General features: G+C 39.2%; 2 non-coding genes across 2 annotated transcripts; both read right to left on the reverse strand.

Annotated features, from left to right (window-relative positions):
- Positions 1-8750: 8750 nt before the first annotated feature.
- Positions 8751-8823, reverse strand: TRNAR-ACG (transfer RNA arginine (anticodon ACG)). The gene has a single exon. It is a non-coding gene; the product is annotated as a tRNA-Arg (tRNA).
- Positions 8824-9986: 1163 nt separating this feature from the next.
- On the reverse strand, positions 9987-10068 carry TRNAS-CGA (transfer RNA serine (anticodon CGA)). The gene has a single exon. It is a non-coding gene; the product is annotated as a tRNA-Ser (tRNA).
- Positions 10069-11461: the final 1393 nt, after the last annotated feature.

Below are 11461 nucleotides of genomic sequence, written 5' to 3' on the forward strand. Positions count from 1 at the left end.
GGTAGGATTTATTAGTGAAGCTACTGGTCCTAGAGTAGCTAGGGAGGTTTTAGGGAGGTTTTTGGGAGGTTTTTGATTACCGATTCAACTCCTTGCTAGTAATAGGGCTGTTCAGATTTTCTGTTTCATCAGTATTCAGTCCCAGTAGATTGTATGTTTCTGGGAATATATTTCTATCTTGTCCAATTTGTTGATGTATTATTTTTAAGCTGGTTCCAGAATCTGAATCTTTGTATTGCTTTTGTATGAAAAGGTTTCTTTGCCAGCTGACTATACTGCTTAGTTGGTTAGAGCATGGTGGTAGTAACACCAAGGATGTGGGTTCAGTCCCCATTTGGGCTACTGCAAGCCTTTTGTTACTTACTAACTGAATGATTTTGCTGCAGTCACCTAACAAATTGAAGATAACCTCACAGATATCAAATTGGGAATGAATGTTGACTTCATTCGTTCTTCAGCAGTGACAATACCTTCCTTCCCCTCCACCCCTGCCCCCAGCAAACACAGTCCCAGCAAAAAATGAAATTTCGGCATTTCAGATTTGGCAAATGGGCATTTTCACCACTTACTGCTTGAAGTCCAAAGCCTATGTTCATTTAAGGAGGGAGCAGTGCTGGTAAGGCACCATCCCTATGAAAGAGCTGAGGACTGATATTTTCTGGGAAGGGGCTTAAGGGTAGACTTTCAGAGGGTCAGTGGATTGACATATTCTGTGGAAGCATGGTTCTTCTGGAGAGACTCTTGTTGTTTGGTTGGCACTCAAAGGGATGTTTACTGAAGTGAGTGCATCCCTGGCTGGCTCATTTCAGAAAGCAGGGGTTGACAGTGATTGGCTGTGCAAATGTTCACAAAATGATTATCATGGATCGATCAATTGGTTTAAATTCAGGTCTGGTGGCTACTTGTTACCGCTGCTACAGAACAGTCTTTTCCTAAGTTTGTGATTAGTATGTGTTCTCAACATTTTACTTTGGCATAAAGCAAACATTATTTGTTTGTTTAAATGTCCACATAATGTATAATAAAAATACTGATTTTATTATTGATGATCTTTCATTGATTTAGGCCTTGAGGGGATTATACTAAGTGAAATAAGTGAGACAGAAAAAGACAAATCCTGTATGCTCTTACTTACATTTGGAATCCAAAAAACAAAATAAATCAAAATTGAGTTCATAGACACAGAGAACAGATCGGTGATTGAGAGGGGAATGGAGGATGGTTAAAGGAATGAAAGGAGTCAGAAGGTACAAATTTCCAGTTATAAAAGAAATGGAGCTGTAAGGTACACCATGGTAGTATAGTTATTAATAATAATACTGTATTGAATATTTGGAAGTTGTTAAGAGGGTAGACAGACCCTAAAAGTTTTCATCACAAGAAAAAATATATATAAGATGTATATAAGACTGATGTTAACTAGACTTACTGTGTTTCATTAGTTTTTTCCAAGAAGCAGTATAAGGATTTGCTTTTTCTCTTTAAAGCTTGGTCTCCGATCTCAAGGGTGTAAAATTATTCATAATGCTCCAGGGACTAGCAAGTCTAATTAATTTCCAGGTCTCCTACATTGCAGGAGGATTCTTTACCATCTGAGCCAGCAGGGAAGCCTAATCAATTTTTAAAATTAATTAATTTATTTTAATTGGAGGCTAAATACAATATTGTAGTTTTTTTCTTGCCATACATTGACATGAATCAGCCACGGGTGTACATGTGTCCCCCATCCTGAACTTCCCTCCCACCTCCCTCCCCATCCCATCCCTCAGCGCTGTCCCAGTGCCCTGGTTCATGCTTTGAACTTGTACTGATGATCTATTTCACATATGGTAATATACATGCTTCAATGCTATTCTCTCAAATCATCCCACCTTTGCCTTCTCCCAGAGAGTCTAAAAGTCTGTTCTTTTTATCTGTGTCTCTTTTGCTGTCTCACATATAGGGTCATCGTTACCATCTTTCTAAATTCCATATATACTGCTGGGCATAAACACCGAGGAAATCAGAACTGAAAGAGACACATGTACCCCAATGTTCATCACAGCACTGTTTACAATAGCTAGGACACAGAAGCAACCTAAATGCCCATCGGCAGACGAATGGATAAGAAAGCTGCGGTACGCAATGAAATACTCAGTTCAGTTCAGTTCAGTCGCTCAGTCGTGTCCGACTCTCCGCGACCCCATGAATCACAGCACGCCAGGCCTCCCTGTCCATCACCAACTCCCGGAGTTCACTCAAACTCATGTCCACAGAGTCGGTGATGCCATCCAGCCATCTCATTCTCTGTCGTCCCCTTCTCCTCCCGCCCCCAACCTTTCCCAGCATCAGAGTCTGAAATATTACTCAGCTAATAAAAAGAATGCGTTTGAATCAGTTCTAATGATGTGGATGAAACTGGAGCCTATTATATACAGTGAAGTAAGTCAGAAAGAAAAACACCAATACAGTATGCTTACGCATATATATGGAATTTAGAAAGCCTAATTAATTTTAACCCAGTAATATTTGACTTGTAGGTAGTAGGGCTCACCATCGTGGTGGCCGAGTGGTTAAGGCATTGGGCTTAAGATCCAATAGACATCCGTCTGCATGGGTTCGAACCTCACTCCCAGTAGAATTGGTTTTCTTGATGCCGAGCCATGTTTTTGTCGATACCAAATCATGTCCAACTCTTTTGCGACTCAGGGGACTGTTGCCTGCCAGGCTCCTCTGTCTATGGGATTTTCTGGCGTGAGTAGCCATTCCTTCTGTAGGGGATCTTCCTGACTCAGGGATCCAGTTACTTTAGCAAGTATCTTATCTGGAAATGATAGTTTCTTGTGCAAAGTTGGATAATAGTCCAGCATATAGTTGACTCTGAACTCTTTTTATCCAATCTGATGGGCTCTGTCTATAATTGGTGGATTTAAGGAATTTAGATATAATGTAAATGATATACTTGTATTAAAAAAAATCCACTGTCTTATTAGTTACTTTTTATGTTCTCCTTTCTTTTATCTCTTTCTTACTGTCTTTGAAATATGTGAAAATCTTATATGATTTGATTACATCTAGAATGTTGCCTTATCGTTTGTGTCTTAAAAAAATAGTGTTTTCCCTAGTGTTTTCTATATACAGCTACAATCATTCAAAATCTACCTTCAAATTGTACTATGATGCTTCCTTTACAATGTAAGAAGCTTGCAATACTATACTTCCTCCTATATTGTGAATCATTGCTGCCACAGATTTTGTTTTCATGTGTGCTATAATTGTACAATATGCCATTACTATTTTTGCTTAATGTAGTCAGTCATTTTTAGAGTGATTAAAATTGGGGAAAATATTCCTTATATGTACCTCTGTTGTACTCATTTCTGTGTATATTCATTGCTTTGTATTCTCTCTTCCTGAGACCAGCTTATAACATTTCCTGTTTTGCAGGTCTGATAGTAATGCACTTCAGTTTTGGTTTGTCAGGAAGGACTTTTATTTCCTATTCAGCTTTGGGAAATATTTTTCCTTGGTAGAGAATTCTGGGTTTACAGATTTTTTTTTTTTAAGTAACCTCTCATCTGGAGAATCCCAGGGACGGGGGAGCCTGGTGGGCTTCCGTCTATGGGGTCACACAGAGGCGGACACGACTGAAGTGACTTAGCAGCAGCAGCAGCATCACTTTCAAATGCTATTCCATTATCTTCTGGCATACCTAATTTCTGATGAAAAGTCTACCGTTTCAGATAGATGGAGAATTAGATAGCTTGGAATTCTCTGACCTTGGAGCTGAGGTTTGATGTACAGGTTTCTTCCACTATCAGAAAGCAGAGCATTCCTATAAAACATTTCACAGGCTGAATTGGCATGAAGTGAAGAAACAATTATCTTAGGACACTTCTTACATATGAATGCACAAAGTTAGTGGAGATAAAGCACAGATGCTCATAGACAGAGTCCAAAGCTGTGGCGGACTGACGCTGACATGCAGAGTATAGCTCCTGGGGAAGGAGCTTGGCGGCCCCATCCTTCCTGCTCCTGATGCACTCGGCCTCTACAGTGGCTCCCTGCAAAACTTGATCAGCGACTGTTCAGTCGCTCAGTAGTGTCCGACTCTTTGCGACCCCATGGACTGCAGCACACTAGGCTTCCCTGCCCTTTACCATCTCCAGGAGCTTGCTCAAACTCATGTCCATTGAGTAGGTGAAGCCATCCAACCATCTCATCCTCTGTCATCCCCGTCTCTTCCCACCTTCAATCTTTTCCAGCATCAGGGTCTTTTCTAATGAGTCAACTCTTCTCATCAGATGGCCAAAGTATTGGAGCTTCAGCTTCAGCATCCGTCCTTTCAATGAATATTCTGGACTGATTTCCTTTAGGATGGACTGGTTGGATCTCCTTGCAGTCCAAGGAACTCTCAAGAGTATTCTTCAACACCACAGTTCAAAAGCATCAATTCTTCAGTGCTCAGCTTTTTTTAGAGTCCAACTCTCACATCTGTACATGACTACTGGAAAAATGATAGCTTTGACTATAACGACTTTTGTGGGAAAAATAGTGTCTCTGTTTTTTAATAAGCTGTCTAACAAAACAAGTACTAAAGAAGGTCCTTCCTAAAACTGAAGTGGCAGCAAAGTGAACTTTTGAAAAGTGAGAGATACCTGTATTTCATTATCTTAGGAAAACACTCGATCCTTAACTCTCCCAATATTTATTCTGCTCTTTCTTCTCACCTTCTGGGATTCTCATTACAAATGTATTAATCAGTAACTCTTAAGTGTTTCTTATTTTTATTTTTTTTCCTTGACGTTTCAGCTTGGGTAGTTTTTAGGCCTTCAAGTTAATCATTTCTTTTCTCATCCCTATGGAGTCTACTAGTTAGTCTATCAAAGACATCCTATGTCTCTTGGTCTCTGTGTGTGTATGTGTTTGAATTTAGCATATTTATTTGACTCTTAGTTTCCAAAAATCTACTGAAATATGCCACCTGTTTATGTGTTGAGATAATGTGGGGACCTACTGTGTTCCTTTGGCATCTGAAATGGGAGCGGTCTCAAGGGACTAATCTCGTAATCTTTGGGATCTGATGCTATTTCCAGAAAAGTAATGTCAGCATTGAGTTAAACTGTAGGACACTCTTTGTTGAAAAATTGCTTGGCTGGGGAGGAACTTCCACATATTTACTGGCCAGAAGTGTCTGAAGTACAGTGTTCTGTGTGAGTAGTGAAGAAAATACACAGGAGGAAAAACGGTGCTGTTTGTTTTTCTAATGTACTTGTCAGTTCCAAATTCACCCTTTTAGATTTTCTTTTTTTGCAAAGGGATCTGGGCCTTTTAAACATTTATTTTCTTGTGCCAGGTGGCACTGAAATTTTGTCAGTAGAGAGTGCAGGAGAGACATATTAGGAGGAAAGAGTTTAGCTTTCTGGTTCTAGGAGTTCCTGCAGCCATCAGCACCTTCAGTGTACAGCTCCATTCCACTGACCTCCACAGTTGTAGAGAAAAGAAATTAGGTATTCACTGATCCATTCACAAATATTTATTGACCATCATGTGTGGTAAATATCCTAGGATGCCAGAAAGAATTCAGAGTGGTTGTGGGGATTATACACACACAAAAAAAGAAAAAGAAAAAGCAGTGGTTTCTAGTAACTGCTGGCACTCTCATTGTAAACTCTCACATGGTAACCTCATAGATGAAAGCCAAAATATCTGAAGATTGCAAAGCAAATCACTGATAATCTCATTGCATATGAGAGGGGCATTGTCATCCAGTGAGAATCTGAATTGTTTGGTGTCCAAATAGTGATTTATAGTGCTTATATGACTATACCTTGTGTGGAACAATTTTTCATGCAACTTTTTACATAGTTCACTCAGTCTTTACTTCTCTTCTTATAAAACTTCCAGTGCCTGCCATCTTCAGAAACCACATCAATGAAGTAAACATTAGATTCTTAGTTTCCCCACATCATTCAGCAATTGGGCAACATAGGCTTGATCAAAGTTAATTCCCCAAACTGTGTTCAACAAAATGAAGGCTAACACTTTTCAGAAGGATAAAGCCTACGAAGAGAGCTCTGCCAAATTTCAATTCAGAATCTTTTATTTATGAAACAGGCTCTTTAACTAGCCAACCTACACAGCCCTCTTCGAGAGAAAAAGAAAAACAGATAAAGAAATATATTGTGAGAAAGTTTTCATTTTCACACACTAGGAATTGCTTTTAGAGAATAATACACTTTTTTTTTTTAGTGAAAATCAAATGGAAATTCTTTTAAGTATGACACTGCTGTGGAGCCTGCTCAAAAGAACCACTTCCCTGGCAAGTTGATCAAACTTTACTGATGTTACTACATCAATAACCACAGGAAGATGTGAGAGGTAACAAATAATGTCACATAATAAGTAAGTTTAATTTTTCTAGTAGTCATATTTTAAGAAGTAGAAATAAACAAGTGAAATTAACTTTAATGTTTTAACTCCAAATATTATCATTTTGACATGCAATCAAAAATTACTGAGATATTGCACGTTGTTTCTTTTAAAAAAAAAAAAACTAAATTTAGAAGCATGTGTTAATGTCTATTGTTTTTGACAGGGCATCTTAACCCTAACCCAACATTCTGGGGAAAAAGAAATAATACTCACTTCACAGTGTTATCTCTGTAGTTTTTTTTTTTTGAGGAGGGGAAGAATTTCCCAGCAATTTTTGAAAAAAAAAAACCTGTTACCTGTTATCTCCTTTAGGTCCAAGAGTGATTTGATGAATATATCAAATGTGTTCGTATTTATTTGAAAGGAAAGTTAAAACGGACTTCCTTTTAGAACCAGCCTCTATCACAACCAAAAAAAATACCAGTCCAAAAATCTTGAGAATAGAAAAGTTGGTTACCTTGGTTGGTTAAAGCCTCGTGGAATAATATTAAGATTGGAAGTGTCTCCATATAGACGCTCTATTTTTCCCTTCTACCGTGGAAGTTCCCTGTCGTTGCTAGTTGGAAAAAGAGGGTAATAAAATACAATATCAGTTTGCTAAAAATTCATGAGCTGCATCCTAGAATCACTATAGAATCTCCGAGGGTTGAAATCTAGAAAACTGGACTTAATACTCCTCCTTCCTAGCGATTCTCCGCGCCAAGTTTTGAGAAGCATTTACATCAGGAAGTTCCGGATCCTCTGGGCCATTCTATCCTCCCCATTCTGCCCCAACTCCAGCCTTTTAATTGGGTAACAGCCCAACAGATCATGTATCAAACGAAGGCTAGACGCGTGGCAGGTTCATTCTTTTAATTGCCAGCACCGCTTAGAACGCACATCGTACTGAGCCAATCAACTTCCGTAAGACAAATATGTGAAGAAAAGTGTTAGTCGCTCAGTTGTATCCGATCCTTTGTAGCCCCATGGAATGTATCCAGCCAGGCTCCTCTGTCCATGGAATTTCCCAGGCAAGAATACTGGAGTGGGCAGCCTTTGCCTTCATCCAGGGCATCTTCTTGACCCAGGGATTAAACGTGGATCTCTCACATTGCAGGCAGATTCTTTACCGTCTGAGCCAAAATGCATAAATACTACCAAATGAAAGTCTCCTTTGCATGTTTTTGTTCCTTTCCATCTTCACCTTGTTTTCTTTCCCAGACACCTCCACTTTGCCCCAAGCGTCTGAAGTCACGCCCAGGAACACCTGGAAAGGAGATCAAGCTGTTGAAAGAGACAACCCCCCCCCCCCCCCCAAACTGCTGCTTTCCTTGACTCGTGTCACATCCTTGCCCTCTTCCTGTCGGTTTAATTTCTGCCTTGGATTCCTTACAACTCTGAATAGTCTCTCAGTTTGGTGGTGAGGCTGCGGCGCTCTTCTCTTGAGCTCCAGGGCTGGGCGGGGAGATAAGAGTCTGAATAGTTTTCTCAGGTGTCAGGGCGGATTTTTGCCAAGATCGCTGAACTGAGGGGGACGCTATGATTTCATCTGTCTACAGAAGCATCTTTCCAGATTCAATTTCTCCAGTCGATGTCCTTTATTTTCCCTCTACGACCCATGCTCCGAGGCAGAAATTGTGCAGGGAAGAGCTTAAAGAGGGAGAACTCTGCCCAGTGGGGGAAAATTAATGAAGAAAATGTTGGTCATATTTTTCTTTTCTTTCTTGTTTCTTTGATTTTTAAAAGTTAAGATACACTTTTAAGATTCACACAAAAGTGCACAATTCAGTGTTTTTGAGTATATTCCTAGAGTTGTGCAACCTTCACCATTATCGAGTTTCAAAACATTTCCATCACACAAAAATCAACTCTGTACCCTTTCCCCAGTTCTTGTTAACTAATATCTCTGGATTTGCCTATTCTGGACATCTCATATAAATGGAATCATACAACATATGGCTTTTTGTGTCTGGCTTCTTTCACTTAGCATGTATCTTCAAGGTTCGTTCATGTGTAGCATGTATCAGAAATTCATTTCTTTTCATGGTCGAGTAATATTCCATATTTAATTTTTGAAGTTGTCTTTCCAAAGACCTTTCTGTCAACTCCCCTTCTTAGTATCATTGAAAGAAACGAGATAAAGGGGACATTTTAGAAGACAGATACTTTAAGCATCCATTCAGACTTAAAGAAAATCCGAAGTTGCTCAGTGTGGCAGGTACCACGGATGGTTAAAAACCAGATCAGAAGATTTACTTCGAATAATTTTAAGAACTTAAAAATATTTTTTTTGTTGTTATCAATTTGAAAAATGTACAAAGAAAGTTTTTTTCTTCCGCCTAAAAAGAAAGGGGTATCGAGCCAGCCAGGAGTTGAACCTAGAATCTTCTGATCCGTAGTCAGACGCGTTATCCATTGCGCCACTGGCCCCCGTCGGTTTGAGGATTTCTATTAGTCTTTGTTCACTGGAATGGTTGAGAAAATAGTTGTTTGACGATGAAGACGGAAATCAGTTAGACGGGAAGGAGCTGTGGATTCTGGTGAAGCTGATGGGTTATCTTCGGGGTCATTTTGCATGTTACATTCATTTAAAATATTTATAATTATGAAAGAATTATTTTCTTCCTTGGAGAATCATGTATGTAACAAAACAACTATGGTTAGCTCCCCCGCCCGCCCCCATTTACGTGCATGCTTGTTTATATTGTTTCTGCTTGTGAACGCTTCATTAATTTCTGCAGTCCTTCATCTGTTCATTCATCAAATCATTTCATTTTTCTTTAGCACTTAGATACTGATGCTGTGTATGGATCAATTATTAATGACCCGTTTAATTTTCAATTTTGATATAGTGAAAGTGGAATAAAACACATTCTTGAGGTATTAATCATATGTTTTCAATCTCACTCTCCAAATAGCCAAAACTCTTTCCAGAGGAAATAATTCAGACACTGTATCAAAGAAGACATTCTGAAATACCCACCTTCTCAAATTAGGCGAAATGAAGGTAATAATTCAATAAAGGTAAATTCTTTAAGAACTAAGTTCACATAGGAACTTAGACGTTCAAAGTTAATATAATTATAAAAATTTAAAATACCAGTCATCATTACATAAATTGGCTAGCAATGTTTAAGGGCTCAAAGTAGGCGAAACAGGCACGTGGAAATACAGAAGTGTTTATTTATAAGCGAGGGCAGTCCTTTGAGCAAGAAGTGCAACAGTTGGGTCTGAGTGCAGCCACGGTGCCCACAACTTTTATCCGTACTCTTCCTTGGTTAGATTTATTGCCTTGGCCCAAGCTGTGTATCTTCTCTTTGCCTCAGCTTCCTCATTTCTATAGTTTTAAAGAACGCGCGTGCACACACACCCCACATGGATATTTATGATCCTCGATCTTTATAGTTCCTGCCACCCCTTTCCATGGTTGGCTGGTTGCTTTTAAATACCAGAGAACTCTTTGAGGAAGCTACCTGCATTTCTGTTATCAGAGAGTGGAATTTTATTACAGGTTTTTAAAAACAAAATTTGAAGTAGAGATTCACAGCGAGAAACGAATCGCCTCGCGACTTGAACAGGAGGCTATTGAGTAGCGCTGTGAGCAGGATTTGAACCTGCGCGGGGAGACCCCATTGGATTTCGAGTCCAACGCCTTAACCACTCGGCCATCACAGCTCCGCTTTCATTGTTTATTTGAACATTAAAAAACACATCGTTATAGGGCCCTGATTTACAATCCTGCCTACAAATTTTGGCTGCTCCTGCTTATTTGGTATGTTTACTTTAAGTATTCATCAGATCTGTCTGCTCAGCGTCATCCAACTTGTCCCCATCCTGCCAGGCTCAATGGTGGGAAATCTCACCTCTGAGAGAAGTCAATATTCCAGTACCACAAAAATCCTTGATTTTCTAAAATTTTCTACGGTTTTCATGGATTGCCTGGTTTTGCTTCATACTTGGCACGAAATGAAGTAAGTCGTATTAAGGGTGCCTACGATCCTATTCATTTCTGTTTTCCACAGACAAATACACTATGCTTTGAGGCTACAAGGACAATTGGGCAGGATCTACCAATATTTCAAATGCATATACTCTTTGATATAGCATTTCCACAAATGTAAGAGATAGACTTGAACACATGAGAGTTATATTGTGTTCAAACTTCCCCTCTGAAGCATTCATTGAAATAGTAGGATTGAAAAAAACCTAATTAGTCAGAATTATTTAATTAGATAGAATTATTTAATTAGATAAACAATGGCACAACTACACAGGGGAATGCAATGCATATTTAAGACAGAATGATAAAGACTACTATATACATACATATATTATAAAATAAAAGAAAGGTTCAGAGTAATCTGTAGAATTCTACTATTGGAGGTATAATCATGTTAGGTTGAATACACATTTTACAAAAAAAAAAAAAAGCTCTCAAGGATAATCAATAAACTCATGGCAACAGTTCCCAGTTGAAGGGCTGGAGACTAAGGAGGTAGAACTCTTTGAAAGCAGGAGGGAGAAATTTACTGCATGTCTCTTTAGACTTTAGATGTTATCTATTAAAATATCAAATAAAAGTTCAAGAAAACATTATAAATGAGGAAGTAGGGGAGAAAATTTTTTCTAACCAGAATTCTCCTCTGGAATGATGAATAGAGCTTCCTTTCTGGAACTCAGCAATAGTCAGCACTCTGAAGGAGGCCTCACTTGGAGCCTCAGAAGAAGCAAATCACACAGATGAGATTTGAAGTCACTCAGGAAGCCTGAGGCAGAAAAGCAAAAAGGTTTTGGAATGCTGTCCAAGCTCAGACCTGGACACACAGACCATGGGAGACATGGGAGTCTCTGGGAGAATCACCTGATCCAAGATCAGATGGTTCTGGAATGTTCTTCAGACACTAAATTGAATCTTCTGTTTGTGAGCAACTAGGACCAGCTCAGAGTCGGACACGACTGAAGCGACTTAGCAGCAGCAGCAGCAGGACCAGCTCAGTAGGTCAGATTCACCCTGACTTCAAGGTCCTTGATTTGTTCTAGGATGTTCTCTCCACAGTGTAATCTCAGT

The sequence above is a fragment of the Moschus berezovskii genome, chromosome 23, assembly GCF_049115385.1.
Source record: "Moschus berezovskii isolate FMDL1 chromosome 23, NW_MosBer_1.0, whole genome shotgun sequence".
NCBI lineage: Eukaryota > Metazoa > Chordata > Mammalia > Artiodactyla > Moschidae > Moschus > Moschus berezovskii.